At 43.5% G+C, this 22,310-nt stretch overlaps 1 long non-coding RNA gene across 1 annotated transcript; it reads left to right on the top strand.

Moving 5' to 3' along the window:
* The first annotated feature begins 1,446 nt into the window (after positions 1-1,446).
* On the top strand, positions 1,447-21,904 carry LOC143694607 (uncharacterized). The gene is made up of 5 exons (XR_013183176.1): positions 1,447-1,757; positions 5,241-6,200; positions 6,996-7,116; positions 7,244-7,390; positions 21,827-21,904. It is a non-coding gene; the product is annotated as an uncharacterized LOC143694607 (long non-coding RNA).
* Positions 21,905-22,310: the final 406 nt, after the last annotated feature.

Here is a 22,310-nt window from a genome sequence, read left to right as displayed (position 1 = left end):
TGACTAATCTAGTTTATAATGTTTTGCAATTAACAGACCAGTGCTCATCAGCTGATAAATAATTAACAGCTGTTGTTTCTTCTAGGGCGTGACATAAAAGGCTTACATAGGACAAAAAGTAGCTGGAGTTGTTTGCCAAAACTCTGACCAAACATACATTTACTGCTGAATAAAAGCAACTTTCTCTGAAAAATGGCACTTCCTCTTTAAGAATCTGCCAAAGTTACTAGGAAAAAAGTATTCGCCTCCTCTTTGTGTCAACCAGGTCTTGGAAATCTAAGGTGAAGGCTTCTCTTTTTTATTGGTGTTATTCAGACAAATCAAGAACTCAAATGTAAACACAAGGGTGTTTTTTATGAGTCACCTACATCTTGCTAATATCCATAGTTTTCCTGACATTACACACAGGATTGTTTGCTTTTTGCTCAAACCCTTTAGATCTGGGAGGAGAGAGATCTGAATGCGATGAGATGTAACCACCCCTAATGGGTTTAAACAACTGTAGCAGTCTAGTTGTTATTCATCTCAAATAACTCAAAATTGACTTACTGTAGATTCTGGTTACAAATGAGAAGAGATGCAGAGAACAGATCATTTGGGAACTCCCTTTGACAGCATCTTGCTGACTGTCTCAGCAGCCTGCAACTCATTTATTTTCTTACTTGTATCTGTTTTGAGTGAGGGGAAGGTCTGTGTGAGCCAGGAACAACAATAAGAGCAATACCTGCAACTGAATCCTTGCTGGAGGAGAGCTCAGTGCCTTCCTCCAGAGCTTTTCTGATTTATTTATTTTTATGCTACATATTCATCAAGCAATTACAAGGGTTCTTGGCTGAGAGAGGGGGATGACTCCTGTTTACAGCACACACAATCATCTATGATTAAGCAAGTTCATACCATGCTCATGCAAAAGTTCAGTCTCCCACTTAGACAAGCTTTACACCTGCTGTAAAGGTTTGCACTGCAACAAAAAAGCATGTTACTTGTCCATAGTTTTTATCCAATAGTTTCACTAGTTTGTTATATATCCTAACTTCAAGCCAAGGAGCATCAGAAAGAAAAGGTTTAAAAACTTGAACATGTCTCCAAATTAAAATTGTGAAGCTATTGTAGACAGTTGAGGATAGCTGTGATGTATTTGTGGCAGAGAGTGTCAGTGAGGAGGTTTTCTGTAACATTTTGTACTGTTTGGACTTTCCTAAGTGTTGCAGGCTTCATGCCCAGGTATATCGGTTTGCTGTAATACAGCCAAGTGACCAAGGTGTGAAAAACTAAGGCCAGGTCAGTATCTGGCAGGATGGGATGCAGTCTCCCAGCCAACGGGGGATGGTTGGAAGTGATAATTGCTGCTATGAGAGAGCTGAATGTACTTGTGGATTCTTCTCTTATTTTTTTCTTTTTTTTTCTTTTTTTTTTCCTATAGAAGCTCAAACGTGAATGCGTGCTTTGGCCACCTACTCCAGATTCTCTCCTCTGCATACTGACATCTCACGTCGACTTGAGTTCCACTTCTCTTACCTGTGGTGAACCTCTCAGGATGTCTTGACTCAGCATTGGAACCTCATCCTGGTACTGGCATGATTGTGTATGGTGAAAAATAGAGATGTTTGTTTTCTGTGCCTTGCCAGCACTGAGACCACTTACCCCCAGCTGTATATAAATATTGAAAGAGCTGGAGATAAATCTTGGCTGATTTAATGCCCCAGGGTGAAGATGCAGGCTCAGACTTTGCTCTGGACCCATGTTGCTTCTTGCAGGTGAGATGGCAATGCCAATCTAAGTGACTTTGTATAAATAAAGGATGGATGGATGGATGGATGGATGGATGGATGGATGGATGGATGGATGGATGGATGGATGCATGGATGGATGGATGGATGGATGCATGGATGGGAGGGAGTGGATTATCTTCTCCATGGATGGGATGAGACCTCAGGTTGGTAGCCACAGAACCATTTCAGCTTTGGGTCTGCTGTGAGTCTAGTTTGTGCTAGGCTGGACCACAGGTCACAGCAAAACAAATGTTCAGCTTCCTAGCTAGAGCAGTCCAGCTATCCTGATCTGACACCAGAGGTTCATGCAGACATTTGTTTACTAATCTACAATAGAGGGAACTTTAGAGGTGTCTGTTCAAAGCAGCAAAGAAAAACTCCTTTGCTGTATTCCACTGGGACTGTTTGGTTAAAGAGGAGCACAAGTTGTCTGTGATTCTGCCTCTAAACCATGGTGCTAAAACCAGGATCGTTGCTGGTTTCTGTTAACTGCTTGTGTCTTATAAATTCTGGAGTAACCACTGCAGTAATGTGCTCACAACCTGTGTCACCAGTGGCTGCAGTTCCCTCAAAGCTATCAGGAAGGCTGAACATGTTGTCAAGAGTAGCTTAGACTAGAAATTACTTGAGATCCTTAGCTAGGGGTGGCCTGCATGTGAACAAAAAACCTGGAAGGTTTTTGCCTCTCATTTCTTTTTGGTAGCAGCTTGGCTTTTATTCTTTCCCACCCTTTATCTTTTGAGCTTCCCTGAAATCAGATTGTGCATCATCCTGCAAGAGCAGGGCTCTGTCTTTCAGAAAAGATGGATTTTAAAATTGGAGTAGCTCTCTCCTTCCCACTGGGATGGAGAAAGCCAACTGGTAATGGGGTCTCACCCATCTCCCCAAATATTCCTAAGCCTCCAGGTACGTAAGCAAGGCCTCCACCTTACCCAGCAAAGGAAGCCCTGTGCCTTTAAAAGCCCTCCTCATGGCGGGTGCACACTTTTCTGCTTATTCTGAACTGACAGGTTTAACATGTCGTTTGCCTGGTCACCGGAGAGAGGCACCTCTGGCAAAAGTTCAGAAGTCAGTGTTTTGGAAAGATTGGTTTGACCAGCTCTGAAGCGAGAGCAAATCCCAGACCAAAGGCAGTCAAATCTTCAACGACATTTAACCACTGTGGTGCTGTAGCTTGCTGACATCCTTTTAACCTGGAGAGAAGTGTTCAGTGCACTTAAACCTTCAATTTTATTTATTGTTTCTTTTCTGCTTTGTTGGCAGGGGAAACTTGGGGTAAAGACAGGATGTTTTGACTTAATTCTAGTTAATTAATTAGCTCGCATCTTGTTTTGGCCCAAGACTACAGGACAGACAGCAATTTTTGATCTTGCCTTGGTATCTAGACTTCTATAATATATAGTGTTGCAGTAAGGATATATATTCCCGTATTGCCTCTGCAGGGCTTGTTATTGAAATGATCTTAAGATTCACCACATCTTGTTTTGTAAAATTGCCACATCACAAACTTCTTCTCCTCCCTTGATATTTATTTACATTGAAGGGTAACAATTTCTAAAAAACAAGAAAACAAACAAGAGCATGCAAACAGTTAATAGCAAGTGGTGCCCAAATTACATATTTCTTAAACTCATGGCCTACTTTACTAATCAGTTGTCATAAGATGTCAGATGGGGACCCATCACTGAAGAATTGTAGAATGCAGCCAGTGAAGCAACTAATTACTTGGGCAGTGGCATGGAGGTGTGTGTCCCCAAGGAGCTGAAATGATCAGAGCAGGTGAAGAAAGTTTGGACAGATCAGTATCTCTGTGGTATAAAAGCCAACACTTGGCTGAATTCACAGGGATGCTGAGGGTGAGGGTACCATGGGTCCTCCTTGGGGACAGGCATGGTGGGGAACTGCAGCACCGCTGCTTCCAGAAAGAAAGACAAGTCAGCTGAACGCTTGGAGGAGCATGACCTGAGATGTGCAGGGATTAGAATAGCTGAGCAGTTTCTGGTTTCAACTGGGAGAGCTGTAGCTCTCTGGTTTATTTGCCAACTCATTCCCAAAGCCTTTGCCTCCCGGTCACTGCAGGAGTCAGCGCTGGTCATTGTCTGTGGGCACCAGACAACTGGGCACCACCCTTCACTCCCTTCTGTACTCCCTTCAGGAAGATGGTGGTGATTGAGCCAGCAGAGCAGAGGAACCATTGCCTCCTCATGCAGCTGGGGACAAAAGGCCTCAGGAACAAACATAAGAACCCCTCTTGTGGACTAAAATATGTAAAAGACTAAACACTTATAAGCGTCCCATATACTCCTTTAACACCAATTGTTTTAAAAGTGCTGTGTGACTTTCTTCCCTTTTCCCTTTATCCTGCCCCAATACATGTGCACCCCTGCTGCACTCATGGAATTCTGTCCTTCTATTCAAACTCCACAGATGCAGGAGTGGAACAAATCCTCTCCAAAACTCCTTACATCAGCAAGTCACTCTCTTTCTCAGCAAAAATGAGGATTTCAGTTCTTGCCCCTTCTCTTAGGGTAAGCTGAAACCCAGGTATTTGATTTGGGATCTTTAGTGCAACAAGTCCTCAGGAGAAAATCTTTTTGGTGCTTTTGATTTCCAAAATGTTATTGTACACTGCAAGAAGAGTCACACAAGATTGATGCATTAAGTATTAGTAATATTTAACTGTCTTGCTGTACAGATTAAGGATGGTCACGTCACAGGAATTATCATGAAATTCCCAGACCTGGAAGTCACTTTTGAGCCTTACCCTTGCAAAGGCTTGATTCAGTGCATTAGACTACTACCAAATGTGACAATCCAGTGCTCAGCCTGGACCCACAGTTTCAGGACTGACCAAACCCAGGGGAAAGGATGCTGTTGGAGGACGATATGATCATGTCACCAAGGCTGGCAGACAGGTCCGGAGGATGCCTTGCACAGGTAGTTTGGACTAAATGCCCTGGCAGAACGACACTCAGCAAGCCCACACAAATGCTGTCTGGAGCTGTAAAAGTAAAAAGACACCAGTTCCTTCCATCCTGTTGAATTCAGGCAAGGTACTTACTTGAGGGACAGATTCTTGGTTCCAAAAAAGCTGCTTTGACCTTTGAGCTGCCAAATTCCTTCCCCCATTACCTCCCATCTTTCTTTCTAGTGTTGCACAGCTACTCTGAGTCATTGTTTATCTAATTTAATTAACATTTGCTAGTGCCTGCAACCTAAAACACTGTCTTAAAACATTTGCTTGAAAAGCTTCCTTGTCCCAGAGCTGTCATTTTTAACATGATGGATAATGGATAGAAATAATTATCCTGAACAAGGTTAGACAGCTTAAATGATTTGAGTTTCAAGGAATTAGTAAGCTTAGCTAAACATCTTATTTTTCAAGACACATTAATAATAAAAACACAGCAATGTCCATAATGGATTGCAAAATCTGTTCTCTACTAAAATTTTTGTGATCTCTCACAGGTTTAACACCTTCATCCAGGAACGTTTAAATCATACATGGAATCACAGAATATCCTGATTTGAAATGTGCCCACAAGGATCATCAAGTCCAAGTCCTGGCCCTACACAGGACATCCCCAAGAATCACACCATCTGTCACCATGTACATCATCAACTCCTGCACTGAAAGGACTTTTAAATCCCAGATAAGATGCTTCCAGGGCTGTGGAGAGCTGGTGTCCAGCTTAGGTGGTCCAAGTGGGAGGGCAATGCATGGGTCGTGGGAGGACCTGGATCCATAGAAAGCCCCCAGAACAGCTCTGGAACTGGCTAGAAGAAATCAGAAGGCAGAGACTTGGTACAAACAGAGTGAGCTATTTCAGCTTTACAAAGGTATAAAGCAGAGTAGAATTGGGCTCACTGCCTCTGTATTATTTCCCTAGTCCATAATTTTGGGGAAAATACAAGTTTTCAATTAATCATTGACCTTTAGCTTTGAAGAAAAACAGAACTTTGGCATTGAAATTGCCGAAAAATAGGAGTAACAATTTGCAATTGCTTAATTTCCCTCCTAGAAAGCCAGGTGCAGCCAGGCCTCCTGGCTTTGCACTGCGCAGAAGTGAGCTCTCCTCTAGGGACACTCAATCCAAGGCAGACAAAGAAAACATGGAGAAAAACAAGCACCTGGCAGAGAAATGCCAAGCCACAGGCAACAGGATATGGGAATGTCCCCTCCATGCCCTGCTCATTGCACTGTGACACTTTTTAAATAATGACCCTTCTGCACCAGGCAAGATGCACAGACCTGATGTTGTTCCCCTTGGTTTGGAGCAGGGGGTCACATCCTGCTGCACATCAGCCACATTAGTGCTCTCAAGGACTGCCCACACATCCCACATGAGCACAACCCCAGGAGCAGAGTCTGGGTTATGGGCTCCTGCAGTCGAAATTGCATCAATATGATGGAGATTTTCACATAAGGTAGGTTTTTGTTTTTCTTTAATTCTCATTCTAGAAGTTTTACATCACTGGGGCCTTTTTAAATAAAAATCCCCATTAAAAAAAAAAAAAAAGACTGAAAAACAAAAGGCCCTTTTCAATTCTGAAAGCAAAGGAAAATTTTCTTGGAAAATTTACCCACTTGGTAAAATCCAGAGTTTTGCTTTGACCCTCACTTTTTACATTTTTAAGATTTCTTTTTTAAAGATCTCTGCATTGGAGTAGAACGATTTAAAATTCTTCCAGCAAAGTGCAGTTTTATTGCTCCAGAGGCAGCATAAAGCTGAATGGGTGGCTGTATTTCAAGCGAGGAGCATTGGGAGAGTGCAGCTTGCAAGTGGCAATAGAGCCCAGAAATTGAACTCTAGCCTTTCTATTCAGTGCTCCTTTTATTATTAAGTCACGGAATAAGTAAAATGTTACAGGGACACTTTAAATCTACACTTGTTTGTACAGCATCCAATGAATATGTGATGGGAAAAGAAAATGAAAAATGTGGGGATGTTGAAAATAAGGAGAAGATTGGATGCTGAAGAATCAAGTGTGGTAAATTATGATACAGTTAAATCTGTAATTTTAACCTGAAATGGAGGAGCATAGCTTTGGTGCATTCTCATGGTTGTGGGGTGGCTTTGGGGTAGGTGCTCTCTGCTTGCTCAGAGGATGGGACATCTCTGTGACATCTCAGAAGGCAGCAATGGCCAGAAGCTGCCTCAGATGCAGCAAATAAACTGTTATTTAATATTGAAGATCCCTTTTGTTTTGTTTTTTTTTCAGACTTGAAACAAAACAGTCCAGAACTGATTTGCACAGAACTTTTGATCATGCTTGTGAAAGTGTTGTCACAGGTGGCAAACACAGGTGAGAGTGTGGAGCCATCATTCACACCAGCATCAAGGTAGGATATGAAAGAGGTTTGGGTGAAGGATGCCTGCAGGCTGCCATTAGCACCTCTTAATGATCTGAAGCCTAAATGTCTGGTTGATGGCTCTAATTTAGGCTAATGAGCCTTGCTTTGTTTTTAGGGGCCAAGAAGGTTCATCTGGAGCTAAGGTTCACCTCCAGGGCTATAGATTGCTGTGGTTCCTTCAAGGGTAAGACAGTGCAGATGATCCACCACCAGCATTTACCCATTGTTTCCCACTGGGATCCAGCCTTGCTGAGTTTTTTGGGTAAGTATCCCTATCCCGACAAGTGTTAGCACCTCCCAGCGTGGGGAAAGCAGGAAGAGGCAAGGGAGTGTGGCCACTTTTCCAGGCGAGGACAATGGACGACCATTCCTAACACTGGCACCATGCAGCTGCAATTTTAAGAAGCAGCCTGCAATTTTGAAGTCCTTAGTTTGTGCTGTTGTAACCCAGAATAGGCAATAAAATACAAATATTGCTCTATTCCTATGTCCCTGAGCAGGATGGAAGAAAAAACTGGAAAAAACATTTCTTTGTGTTCTGGGCTGACAGGGACCACAGATTTATTTCTGTCTCTCACCTGTCCAAACCAGTTCCCTGGTGACCACCACTGGCACTGGAACTCCTGTACTCCTATAGTCACCTCTTTGTGCTGGCCTCATAACTGGAAAGTCATGGTGATTTCCCCAGTGGGAGCAGGTGGGAATCCCTAGGCCAAACATGCTGGGAAAGAATGGAAATGGCAAATTCTCCTGCTGTTATTTTTTACCTTGTTTTAGATGTGGTCTAAATGTTCCAGATCCCCTGTAATTGTCTTTCTCCTACTCTGAGAAAACAGCACAGTGTTAAATCTGGTTTCATGACAGTGTTTTTAACATGCAGTAGTGGGACAGATGAGAACACTAAAGAGCTTGTTCCTGTGTTTTTCTGCCTCAGATGAGGAGTAAGTGACCCATGATTTGCCCTATCATTTCTGGTGTTGTAAATAACCACAGTTTGTGTTTTCTGTGTATCAGAGATGGGTGAGTCAAATGGCAGAGAGCACTGAACACAGTCCCTTGACAAAGAGATCCCCCCGTGTACCATGGATTACCATGGATTACATCCTGCAGCCTAAAAAGCAATTCCAAAGTTGTCAGTGGATTCTTGCTCCAGATTTTATGGTACCCAAGACTGTTGCAGTGCTGCAGTCAGGTGTTGAGCAGCCACAAAAAAACCAAATCTGAGGGGTAAGAAAAGCAAGGTCTACACAAAACCTACGGGTGGCAAAGGTACTCATCCACAAACCTTCCCCATGGAGCAAGAGGAAAGCCAGCTCTGCCTCTTTATCAAAATCAGGAATCACATGAAAGGAACCACAAGCCACATGAGGTATCTGCTCCTGGGGTTTTCCTTCCTGTAGCACAGTTGGGTTTCTGGTGCCATTTGTTCCCCGAGCTTGTGGATATGTAATATGAGGCAGAGCATTCATTATTGGGGAGCCACAACTGAGAGATGGATAACATGGTTGGGTGCCAGTGTTAGCCTTGGCCCTGCATAACCATCGTGTTGGTAACCTGAGTTAAATTGCTCGTGGCAAAACCAAGAGATTGGTTTTCCTTAGCAACCACTTTGTAACTGCAGAGTGAGTCCAACAAAAGCAGTAGTAAAGTATCATAATGTAGGTACTTTTTTGCAGTTACCAGGTCATTCTTGGAGATATATATGTATTTATAATTAATGTGTTGCCTCTGTGTGCTGGGTGGCTGCAAGAAGCTGGGCTTTGGAGCATGAAGTAGCTGCAGCCTCCTCCATTGCTGTCGTTCAGGGAGTGTAACAGCCTCTGCTCACACTTTTTGGTTGGGAGGAAGAGCTGCTTTGCCCCCTGCCTTTGTGGCCTTGCCAGTTCTTGGCAGATCTCTGTCATCTCCTCCCATTTGATGGCACCTTTGCTTCTTGCCTGCCCCGTGACGGTGTGACTGGGGCAGTTGTGGTTGTCATGCTGGGATTTTGGCCAAACACCATGGCAGAAAATGCTCTTAAACATGTAAGACAGCACTGGGGGCACAGACATGAGCACAGAAAACTGCTATTAATACAGATGAATTTTTAATAGATAAAATCCAGAATGGTTGCAGTGGGTGTTCTTTGGTCAGGTACTGGCTCTTCAGACTAGTGCATGATGTTTAGAGAAGATTTCTGGGTGTTTGGGATTTTTTTAATTGAAGAAAAAGGAAATTTCCAAATTAAAATCTCAAATTTACTGTGGAAGAATCTGATGGGAGTAATCAAAATGCAGCAGTGTGTTCTGGGATAACACCAATGTGCCAAAGTCCAGCAGCTTCAGCTGGATATCCTGATCTGAGAACATCACAGTGTTCCATTGTATATCCCATCCAACATAAACAGTTGTGACTTGATTTTTCTTCTGTAAGAAAATCTCAGTGCTTCAACATTTGGCTGAAAACAAATACCAGTTAATGTTCTTTATGTTTATTAAATAGGAAATCAGTGAGTAAGAAAGAGAGTGTGAAAAAGGTTCTATAATAATTTCAGATTTTGTTGATAATGACACAGATCCTTGCCCCAAAATTTTAAATTCAAGCAACTAGCCAACTTATGCAATATTTAGAAAATGTGTGATCTTCTGATTATTCCAGTGGAAAATGTTCAGGAATTTGCAGAGCAGTCTCTGTGGTGATTTAGATGTAGGGATTCATTCAGGCATCTGCTTAGGTCCTGTTGATGCTATAAGACCTAAATCCCATTCCTAAACAGCAGTGCTTTCCCAGGTGAGGATTCAGGTTGGAAAAGTGCTTCCCTGTTGGGTCTGTCTCAAGCTTTTCTCACAACCACTCCTGCACTGGGGTAGGTGTCCAAGGGGAGGGAGTAATTTCTCCAGACATCTCCTGTTCCCTGCAGCTGGATCCAGTCTTGGCTGTGAGTTGGACACAATCCTCAAGGTTTAGGAAGTGGTTCCTGTAAACCCAGAACAAGGCTAATTTCAGGTTATTAGAGTTCTGGCTCTCAAAGCCTTAGTTCCTCATTCTGCTCTCTGCTCAAACCATGGCAGGTGGGTTTGTGAGGTTATTCCTTGTGCAAACATGGAGAATCATTGAATCCTGCAAAACTGCTCCACTGTTTGACCAGGGGAAGTTGGGTGGGACACTTGCCACTGTCTCTCTGCAGAGTTTTCAGTGATTTTCAAAGGACAGTTGACTTTTTCTAAATTTAAAATGTATTTCTATGGAAACAGCAAGGCTAGAAGAATGATTTGAGAGTTTCATGCCTAATGGAAGCCCAGATAATGGTAATAGACAGCTACACAATGATGTGTGGGGTATAGAATCATAGGATCCTCACATGGTATGGGTTGGAAGGGACCTTAAAGATCTTCTGGGGGGAAAACTTTCCATGAGAACAGGTTGCTCCAAGCCTGAACCAGCCTGGCCTTGTGTATTTCCAGGGATGTGTCATCCACACATCCACTTCTCTGGGCTACCTTTGCCAGGGCCTCACCACCCTCACAGGGAAGAATTTCTTCTTAACATCTCACCTAAACCTTCCCTCTTTCAGTTTGAAGCAATTCCCCCTTATCCTGTCACTATAGTTCCTGATGAAGGAATATCATCCAGACAATGACATCCCCATCATCCTAAACAGTTGAGCTGCAGGTGTGGGCAGGTGGAACAGAGAATGTGTCCAGCATTCTCCGCTTAGCCTGCACATTCTGGCTTAATGTTCCAAATGGGATCATGGGCAATCACAGCCCCTGGTGCTGGGAAATAACTTGAGCAAACTGGGACCAGGGAATGGAAATAGGATGTGATCAAAGCACCCGGAGGAGCAAAGCCTGTGCAGCACTTGGTGCAGGAACTGCAGTGTGCCCTTGTCTGGGCGCAGAGGTCGGTGGTGGTGCAGTGCTTCCACAGCAGCGCCTGCATGGAGGCTATTTCCGACTCCCATAAAAATCTTTATGTCTCTGTGATCAGGATTCGGTGATGCAAATTTGCTGTGTCAAAGGAAGATGCCGCTGTAAATGAATTAGTACAAGAAGAACTTCTTATTTAAGAAGTGCTGACTCTGCGCTCTCCCCTATGCCCTCGCTTTTAAAATTGAAGGCTGGGTTTGCTGCTTGCTATGATCTATATTTAGATACTTATAAATGAAGTTTTGCAGTCATATGGCTGCACTCTTGTACAGCTTCATGAAGCTGCTTTTTTCGCATTACAAAGATTTATACATTTGCGTTTACATATTGCAGGTGTTTCCATAAAAGCTCAGGGTAGACACATTCAGGATGGCCTGAAAGAAAATGGAGAAGTGCTTAAAATGTTACTGAGCACACTTACAATTATTGTCCTGGGGCAGAAGAGTGAAGTCACTGCACGAACAAGGGAGCACAGACAGGTAGGATTAATAGATGTGGACTTTTCAGGGGCACACCTCCCTACAGAGGGATGAGTTGTGCAGGAGGAGGACAGCATCCCTTTTGGGATGTATCTTGTGCAATGCTCCCAGTAAACTGCTGGGCCCCCAACAGAATATTTCAAAATGTCAGAGAGTGCTGCAGTGCTGAGCTCATGCTCTGTAAGTGATAGCCTGATGAATTATGTGCTGTACACACTACACACAAATCCTGTCCCAACCAGCCCTGGAAGAGGAGATAGCACTCTTGCTGGTGTGTCCTCTGCTCCAGGAACCTTGCCAGGAGGACACACCATAATTCATGCTCTGCTGATGCTTTATAAAAGTTGCAGCCTGTACTTTGGCTGCTGTGCTGCTGACCCCAGCATCCATGTCAGCCTGCAGCCCCTCCATGCCTGGTGGATGACCGCAGTTTCCTGTGCCTGTCCTGGGAAGGCTGATGCATCAACTGACCCTTCAGCTAGCACAGGCAATGCAGGCAGGCAGTCTTGCCTTGCCTGGCCTCTGCACTACATCCCACCAAAGGTCAGGGCTCTGCCTGCTTTCAGACAACCCCCAGCTTTGCCCTCATGGCTGCAGAAGCCTACAGCTCAATGCAGAAAACAAGGTGGGAACTCATTCTCCCTAACCTAAGAATCCCCTTAATCTCTGCTGAGTTGCAGCTACCAAAAGCAAGGGATTATCAGCACTTGATTTATCCTGGTTTGGGGCTCACCATAAAGCTGTAATGCAGCATCTTCCATGAGTAAGTGCCCGAGAAACAGGAGGTTTCCTGTGGGGAAGGAGCAGACTAACAGTATGGGATGATGGGGGAATTTCATGCGAAGATAAAACTCCTGAAATATTGAAGGGGAATGCCAGGAGTTTGTGCAAGAATGGTGAGAAAGAGTTTGGCTGTGGGGAAGAGTGGTTTCTTCCACTCTTCATCCCCTTTTCCATGGTGGGCTGTGAGCCTGGACTAAGGAAGGCACAGTTCAAGCTGTCCTCTGGGGACAGGGCAAGGCAAGGTGCAGCACAGGCAAGGAAGGCAGCCAGGTGGGCAGGCAGGGTCAGGAGCAGCCGGGCAGGTGACTGTCCAGGCCAGCACACCCAGAGGCGCCAGTCTGCCCTTTTTTTGAGACTTTTGCCTTTTTGGAGACTTCTTGGGGAGCTAAAAATCCCCACTTTCCTGGGGCCGCAGACCAGGCCGGGTGCTGGCCCAAATGTGGGTCAAGAGTGACACCCTGTGGACAAGTTACTCTTTTTCGTAACCTTACAGGATTTCTCGTCGGATCCTTTTCGTCCGCCTCTTTATTCCCCTTCCCCAGAGTTTTCCTTTCCCAACTCTCCTCCTTTCCCAACCCAGGGGTTGCCACTGCAAGCCCTGCGATGCTCAGGGACCGGCGTAATCTCATCGCCTTAAAAGTGCGGACTATGGGGATGAGACCGAAATTTGCCCCTTTCCTTTTGTTCCTCTTTGCTTTTCCCCATTTTCATAGTTGTTTTCCCCCAGTTTATACTGGGTTTCAGCCCTGCAGCTCAGCGAGGGCTCCCCGGGCTCCGCGGCCGCGCAGCTCCGCAGCCGGAGCCGGGTGCGCTCCTGGGGCTCGTAAATCTACTGCCTGCTCGCAAAATTTGGCAACTATGAACCCGGGCTGTCTGTTAAACCCGGAGAAAAACTGCGTGGGCTTCCCCCTCAGCAATTCTCCGTGTCCTCCACAGCTCCACAAGCCGCCTCCCGGAGTGAGAATTCCTACCCGAACACTAGAACACCTCCAAAAAAAAAAAAAAAAAAAAATGTGTTTCAAGAATTGCTTCTCTTCTGGTCACTCCAATGCTCCCTTCCCAATCCTGGTGCTGGGGTTGCACCATGCTGTCCTGATTTTCGTGGTATTATTCCCAAGAAGCGTCCCAGAACAGGCTGATTGACACCAGCTGACAACCTGGAGAGGATACAGCTCTATTTTAAGCAACAAATAATTTAGTTTTATATTGGTGAGAAAATCTTCATCACTCATTTAATTATGCAGATCTAAAAGAAACCATAACTTGGCACACCTGAATGCTGGGAGTGGGAAAGAGAGGGGTGTCAAATCTTTCTAAGAGCTTATGTCCTTTCTTATCCCTAGCAGTTTAACCCTGCCAAGACTGCACAGCCCAGAATATCCATATATCCAAACCAGAGCCTGGATGGAGATTCCTGAATGTCTGCAAAAGCAGCAAATAAAACAGCAGTAATTCTTTCCAATGACATTTATATGCTGCCATTAACTCTGCTTTAGCTGGTGTAGTTTAGGGCTTTTAGAAACATGAGTTCAGATGAAATAACTACTGCAGGTTTCTGCTGAAAGGAGCTGCAAGTTTTGCCTGGACTCCTACACAGATTATCTGCCATTTTTCATTGTATTCAAAATCCTGGAGAGGAAGAGGTATCCTAGAACAAAAAGTAATATTTTTATGCCCTTATGTCATTCCCAGCATTTTCTAGGCCTGAGCATTTGTGTCTTTGTCAGGTGAAAAGAGAAAGATAAGATTTCTTGTCCAGATTGGGCATGCTATAAGAAATAAGAAGTAGAAAAGCTTTTAAAAACATCTGCATTGTTCTGGGAACTTCTGAGAGAACATTAGAAGTGGGAAGATTCACCAGGTGAAGAATGTGGGAAAAGAAGCAGAAGAGTAGGTTGGTTGGTTGGTTGACCAAGCAAACAATGAAGGTTGAGAAAAACAGAGACTGGAGACCCCAAAGGGAGCACAGGATGCCATGTGCCATCTCCAAGATGTGGTAAGGCTGAAAATTTCCCTTTTCTTTTTTATGAACCAAAGCAACACCTTGGTGAGAAACATTTCATCCTAAGCTCTGCCTCCTTGGTTCAGGTTAGGCCCCTCTGCCTACAGAAAGGTGTTTTCTTGTGTCTCTTTCAGTGTCACGGGGGGACAATACAGCCCTTGATATGGACCAGGCAATATAGTTCACCCCAGAGGTGACTGCAGTCCACAGGAGATTTATGGCTTGAATCTCCATCATTGTATTGGATGGTCTTGCTAAAGATGTGCAGCCCAAAGTCTGCCTTGCACCAGGAAGCTGGGGGGAACAGCCCAGCTACAACAGCTCTTGGCAGAGTTAGAAACAGGGTCAGGCCATGAGGGCCCAGCTTGGAATTTAAATTCGGTCTACTTGAGGTAAATAAAATAACTGCACTGCCTATTTTGCAAAGGATCATTTACTTTTCTGGAAAGGAGAGTATGTTTTTGGAAAGTGTACAGGCATCTTTCAGGATGAAGGGCTCTGTGTGCAACAATCAAGTTTTTACCTTTTGATTAGCAAAGCTTTATAAAGAATTTCAATTCTGAATTACTAAACAAAGAAACTATACAAGCCCCAGATGAGATTTAAACAGTTTCCAAAAGACATTAAAAAAGGAGAAAAATACTGGGCCACATGTTTTTTCTTACGTCTCTTGAGTCCATTTATTCCAGACATCTGACATGCAATTCAAATTTCCAATAGTTTTAGGTAACCATGTCCAATTTAGAAACCACAGCCCTCAGCTAAGCCTACCTACCTCCCAAATCAATCCAGAAACCAGAGCACTTGCTGATATTCTGCACTTTCAGCCTTGCAGAGCTTTGTTATATGGGTGCTATACATACTTGGGTTGAGTTTTCTGGCTCCGTGCAATCCATTTAGATGCATTTCATAGACCTGCAGTCAGTGGTCACAGACAGATAAATTATAGCTCCTAATGGAGAGCCTGTTCATGCTTTCAAAGAGTAAAACCACTATAAAATTGATCTGCTCCTTTGAGATGCCTTTGACAGTGGTGCTTGTACGGCAGTTCGGATGAGACGGAAGCAAAGGGCTCCCTGTGGATGAGGAACTAATGAGTTTTATTTCTGGCTCTGAGACTTGGGCTCGTTCTTAACCCTTCTGTGCTGGAGAGTTTGTATCTCAAAAGTGGAGGTAAAGCAAGGGCTTTTTGATAGGCGAAGCCAAACTATAGTGGAAATCCCAAGTTCAGATATGGGTGGGTAATGTCCTGCTGTGTGCCCTTTCCTAATTGCCTGCAGAAACCTCCTTGGTGAGGATTTAATCATTTTTGGGAGGAGGTAAGTTTGGCAAGGGTTGCATTAGGTGATGGTTTCCACACCATCCTTCTCACCTCAGTCCCTAAAACTTGGGTCATCCAACCCTACAGACCCCAGCACTCAGACTGAGCTCATCAATCAGGACGTGCTCCTCCTGCAGAGGTTGACATCAAAAATCCTCCCTGCCAGTGCCCCAAGGAAATAGTAGATGGTCAGGTTGAACTTCCAGGAGAGCTTGGTTGAACAAAAATTATGGAGCAGATTCTCTACTGCTCTCAACATCAGAAGAGACTTATCTGTCTCCAGCAGTGAATCCTGTTTGGCTGCAAGTGGCCATCATTTTATCCTGTAATCCCTCATTCATCTTATTTATTTTTAGCTTTTCAGTCCTCTTTCCAGAGGGAGCACTTGTATGCACTCACAAACTCTGCTATTGGGGAAAAAATAGGATCTGAATCAAATTTATTGCTGTTAATTCCTTTCATAGACATCATGATTTAGAAGGGGCAGCTAGAGGTGATGAAATGCCTGTTCTTCCACAGCCTTTGACACCACTGATCAGAGAAGGGGCCAGCAGTGGAGCTGGTCCCTGGTAGGATTTAGGGGCTGGGAACATGGGAAAGCAAAGGAGAGAGTTGGAAAAATCTTCAGACAATTTTGTTGTTCCTTACAGTTTTCCCTAGAATGTTCCCCATTCTCCTTCCTGCAGAGATGATCTGAGAAGAATTTCCCTCCTTAAAAACAAAAGGAATAAATGAGACAATAGAATGAATTAAGGCATTCTCAGCTGACGCCTGGTTTAGGGTGATATTTATGTCCTTCAAAACCTGTGGTGCCAATTGTAGCAGCCCCACTGACTTGGGAGGATAACCCTGATTTTAAGGACAATCTCTGCAGAATGCAATGTATTTTAAGCAGAAAACAAGTGGCCAGATTATGGTCCCCCAGTGAAAACACAACAACAGACTTTCTTCAGCCTCTTTTTCTATATATACCAGGGCTGTGAAGTAAAGAGGAAAACGCTGAGTCTGCTAAAAACTGTTCAGATTCTTGTGGGTGCTTTGGAGGAGCTGGTATACAATTTTGAGGCTGTTCTTTCTGCTGGCAAATTAACAGCTTAGAAAAATTACAGCAGGGGGAGGGAAAAAAGAAAAAAAAAAAAGGAAATTCTATTAATGAAACAGAACAATGAAAATCAAAGCTAAAGATGGAAGGAACTGAGTGGGCCTCATCCAGTTCATTGCCTGCTAGGCTGGATTTCTGCCTATAGTAATTTATGCCATAGCCTTGGAAGTGAAAACAGATTTCATTTACTACTGAACAGTACTACTCTGTGTAGAGAGAGTTCGTGGCCTCTCAGCGTTTCTGTGAAGGTATTGTGGGATTATTGCTCTCACTTTGCAGATGGGCCTGGTAATGCCGCTTGAATTCTTAAATTTAGGCTCTGGAGAGGGGGAATCTGAATTAGGACTCGAGTGTCCGAGGACTGTCCCTTGTGTCCTTTCTCTCACATGGCCAGGTGACTGCAGGAAGTGTTGAGATCCTTGAGGTCCCAGCTGGCACCACTGTTCATGTGTGCAAGGCTCTGCATCAGGATCATCCCTTGCTCCAGGGATTTTTCCCTCAAGGGTTTGATGGAGGAGTTGGATATAAGATGTTCCTCCAACTTTAAATACACCTTAAGAGGGAAAAGTACTCTGAAACTCTTGGCTTGCTTTCCTTTTTCACTAGTCTGGTACCAGGCAGAGCCCAAAAACACCTCCTGCCCTTCCAACAAACATCAAGACAGAGGATGGTGAGTCCCTGCCTGCCCACATCACCAACACTGCCACAGGCACAACCTTCCTCAGAGGAGTTTGGCAGTGAAAATGCACATGTTGAGAGGAAAAAAAAAAAAAAAAAGAAAGAAAGAAAGCAGGTAAAATTAGCATTTGGAGAAAAGTTCCTATGGAAAAAAAGCTATATGTTTCCCGAGAGCAAAATGAAAAAAAAATCCCAACCCTCAAACTCAAGCTTGCGGAGTCTGCTGTAATTTATGATTTACCATATGAATCTAACTATAGAACTTCATTTAAAAATTTTATAAAGATTGTAAATCTACAGTGAAATGTTCTAGGGACAATCTGCTGGCAGAAACCCACTCTCCAGACTGACCTATGGGGGAACCAGCTTGTCAAGGTCTTGATCTGGAGCCCACTGAAGACAATGGAAATGCTCTCATTGACGTCAGTGGCCTTTAGATCAAAAAGCCCCCAAAGCTCAGCATGGAAAAATGAGTCCTAAGGAGAAGCAAACTGCTCTAATCAATAGATGTTGCTGGATGAAGGTCTTTAACAATAGTTTAATGGGCCATGATGAGCTCCTCTGGACACTTTTATTTGGTATTGTATGTATCTTATAATCTTTCTCCTGAAACTTTTAATGGAATTTATCTCACTAGAGAATTTGGGAGAACATCTGCTGCAAATGATGGGTAAAGACATAAGCTGTTGTGGGTGGGGTGAGCCTCAGGAGGTTCACAGTTTGGGTTTGGCTTCTGCTTCAGATTCTTATCTGAACTATACAGATCTCCTGTGGCTGCAAAAATTGGACTGGAAATCACAAGAGTACGAGCCTTCTTGTGAGATTTCCAGCACTTTTCTTATGGTTTTGACTGAACACCAGATGTGGAAAAAATATTTAACAAAACTGGATGCAGTTTTATTCATGTCTGTTTCTAAAAAGAGATGAAGGTTCAGGAATCTAATTTTATCCTTTCCAGTTTCACTCCTTGGTAAGATTCTGTTCTGGTTAAAAAAAAAAAAAAACGCAATTTAAACCCAGAATATAGCTATTGCAACCATTCCCCAAAGAATCGTTCAAGGAGATGAAACTACAAACATTACATTGACTATAAATTAAAACCTTATGCCTTTGGCAAGTGGAGTGCAAAAAATGACCAGGGTGAACGGTGACCATTAGGAAACATCCACTAATGTTCTTTCCTTTCAAAGATTATTTTTATTTGCTTTGCATGCAAACCTTTTTGCATTTTGACCCATTCTTGCCTGCTTCCACAATAAAACCAGGCTTTTAGGTTTCCCTAGCACAGATATTTCTGAGAATACTTGAGCAATTCTGTTTGCCATGTGGAAATTTTTAATTTTACACCAGAATCCAAAATCTCCTGTAAATCGAATAGATTTTGCAGACGGCTTGCACAAGCCTGCATTACTTTTTGGGTGTAACACCAGTACTGGGATGCCGAGTCACTAATCAATGGCATGTTCTTCTAATCCAGATGTTCCATATGTTCTTTGTGGACAATTCACAGCTGGGAAGGAGGGTCATGTTAGCTGGCTTGCTCTAGTTGTAATGCCTACTCATGTTTGCATTTAAACTGGTGGTCTTTCATCAGAGAGGGGGAACAAAAGGTTTGTTTGAAACCAAATAGTTAAAGTAGGTTAGGGGAGCTCTTAAGTCACAAGAAGATTTCACAACATGTGTAGGCAACTTTGGGAAGTAGAAAATGGCCTGAAGTGAAGTGAATGGCCTGTCTGGAAGGATTTTAATCACTAGCATTGGGAGTAAAGCTGAGCAACAGAGAGTCAAACAAATCAAGCGAGGAAAACAAGTTTAAAAGTGGCACTGACCTCGCTCAGATATTTTATCACTTATGATTGACTCCAAAATTTTTGGTCTCAGTTCAGAACAGCAAGTTTGTCCCTGTGGGGTATATAAAGGCCAGGCCAAATGGAACTGAGCTGGCACTTCTTTCAAACTCCTCATTTGGTGTGTAATCTCACATCCAAGTCAAACAGGACAGATGAAAAAGTGGAGTATTATGTCATCCAGATTCTGTGGAACAGTGAGCTGTAGCTCCGGCGCCTGAGGAGACTGTCTAGAACTCACCATGTCTTGTCATTTCACTGTATTTTTGGCAATATTGGGAAGTTTTCTCCAATGATCTAGAGCCAAGCTTCCTGTGAAACTCCACTGTCATTTAACAAGCAGCAAATAAACCAATTAATACTGGGAAGAAGCAGCTCCAAAGCATGGACACCAATACTGGAAAAAAATGGCAAAGAAAAACCCCAGGGTTTATTCTTTATTAATTAATTTATACTATTAATTTTGGGGAAAGAGGGGCTCTGGTGATGTCTCAGAGATTTTCTAGATATCTCTTTGGGCCTGGGGAAGGAGTGGTTTGGGAAGTGAGATGTGCCAAGACCTCTGCTTGTGATGGAGATGGGGCTTCCAGTGCTGTTGAGCACAGGGAAGGTTTTGTGCTGGGAGAAGCAGTTTTCTCAGGAGCTGGTTTCTGTGTGTGCAAGGGGAGGTAAAATCGTTCAGGTTCTTCCTAGTGGTCTAGGAAATGTCCACCAGGATGGGCCTTTTCAGAAAAATCCTGGGTTTTGAAATACAGCTTGGAAGAGTGCTAAAAATGGCTGCAGAAAAGGGTAAAGAACTCTCCTACTGCTCTCTCCAGGCTTTGCTCCCAGGGCTGTACCTCCAGCCCATGTGGAAATAGTTACCTCCAAATAACACATCCTGCGGGACTATTTCTGGTCATTTCACAGAAGCCTTATTAAAAAATAGAGAGTTTATTAACCTGAGATTCAGGGACTCAGCTTCATGATGAAGGCTGTAAACTCTCAGCCTATGGCTCAGTTTTACAGGGATGATTTGAGGGTTGGAAAAAGAAATCTTGTGGAGAGAGGCTTAAGGTGCTCCATTTGGTGAACTTAGCAAAAAAAGCAGATCAGGCAGTGCCCTGACTCTGGGCAGAAAGTACTTCTGGAGGAAAAAATACTGTGTACAAAAGGGCTTTATAGTCTAATGGGGGAAAAACATAATGAGATGCAATGGCTGGAAATTTAAGACAGGCAAAATTGAGAGATTGGGAAGGGAGAGGGGGCAGACTGTTGAAGGGGGCAGGGGATTTGTCATCCTTTTGCATCTTGAAATCAGAACTGGAGGCCAGCCCAGATGACTGGTGAAACATATAGTAGTAGGCTCAATTAGCGAGTGAATGTGTGAAATTATTTTCTTGGGGATTTATATTGAGCGTTAAACTAGATGATCTGAATTGTCCCTTTCAGCCTTAAAAATGGAGGAAAGATGCCAGAAACGGAGTTAAATATCCAAATTCTACCAAATTGCAATAGCTGCAGCCTCTGGGCCCCTTTGGGAATGGCATAAGTGAAAGGAGAAGGGCTATTCTGGGCACTGGGTGTGTGGAGGGACAGGCAGAATGAGGGATGCCATCACATGCCTCCAGCACAAACCCAGTTGTAGCTGCTTTTCCTTCTTGGCCCCCCCAGCACACTTTTCTTTTTTATATATTTTATTTTTGAAACTAAAAATACATCCTCAGAGGCATTAGTCACTCTGCCCACATATTAATAAATTGCATAATGATGCCACCAAGCATCCAAAAACCTTTCAAACTGTTATATATTATTTCTTTTAATAATATTCTAAAAGGCCAGTGAGGCTTAATGGAGCCACATGGTATTGTATTTAATCTAGAAATCTGGAACTGTCTAAAAATCTCATATATAAATTAAGATAATATACAATATGTTTTTTCATTTAATTTGGTTTTCCCCATTTGGGTAAGCTATAACTCTGTAAGGCTGCATCTTTTGTAAAGGATTTTTGTCTACCAAATTGTAGATTTGTAATGTTGCTCTTGCTTTTAATTGCCTGGGGCTGTTCCCCATAATAACTCAGCCAGTCCTTTGCCAGCTAAAGGAAAGTTTAATGGAACCACAGTTTAATTGGGCAAAGTTTAGAAGTTATGCAAGTTACAAAGTTTCCTGGGACTTTTCCTTATGGCCTCTCCCACACAGCTCGATTGGCATTGCTGCAGGGAATGTCACTGTCATGCCATGGAGATGGTGACCTCGGCAGAGCAGTGGGCACTGATTTGCAGGTGGCTCCTTCGTGACTCTCCTTGGACTCAGCTGGGTGTCTGGCATTTACACATAGGAATTTTTAGGACGTCAGGAGCCACTGAGTAAAAAAGAACCCATATATTTCCTATACTGGAAAAACATAAAGGCTTTCTTTCAAACTGGGGTTTGGGTATGAGGCTTGCTTTCATTAGTGTCACTTCTGGACAGGTCCACCTCTCCTGTACAGTGTCTGCAGGAGGTTTTCACATGTTCTGTCAGGCCATGGCAGATAGCACAGGCTATGAGATAAGGGATCACTAAATGCTGCCTTTTCCTCCTTCTTTTCAAGCTCCCTTCATGCCTTTGGAAGCTCTGGCTATCACTGCACCAGGGTGGAACAAGACTGTGGAACAGGAACTGTCTAAGTCAGGACCATGATTCAGGTACCTTCTTTTTCTTCTTATAATCTGCAAACCCAGTAATCTCAAAAATTGCTGGTTTTCGAGCTAAAGTGCTTCAGGAGATGGAGGAAGAAAAGTGTATGTTCTTGGGTGTGCTCTGCTCTGCAGTTTGACATCCTGGAGGAGAGGAAAGCCAGGTGTGGAAACAAAGTGAGTGAGATGATTTCTTGCGGGGTCAGTGGAGTAGATGAACAGAGGTGCTGAAATGTGGGGCATACCTTTCATTTGAGGGAATGCGTAGGAGAATTAAACACATTCTGGAAAGCAAGAGGCCTGTGCATTATGAGGGAACAACTCTGAATCATATGGGCCCAGGTTTTGGTTGATCACATGAATAAAACCTCTTTCAGGATTTAATACCTCTGCTCATCA

Source organism: Agelaius phoeniceus, chromosome 8 (assembly GCF_051311805.1).
Source record: "Agelaius phoeniceus isolate bAgePho1 chromosome 8, bAgePho1.hap1, whole genome shotgun sequence".
Lineage (NCBI taxonomy): Eukaryota > Metazoa > Chordata > Aves > Passeriformes > Icteridae > Agelaius > Agelaius phoeniceus.
The sequence above is the reverse complement of the archived record's forward strand: the minus strand, read 5'-3'. Positions and strand labels throughout refer to the sequence as shown.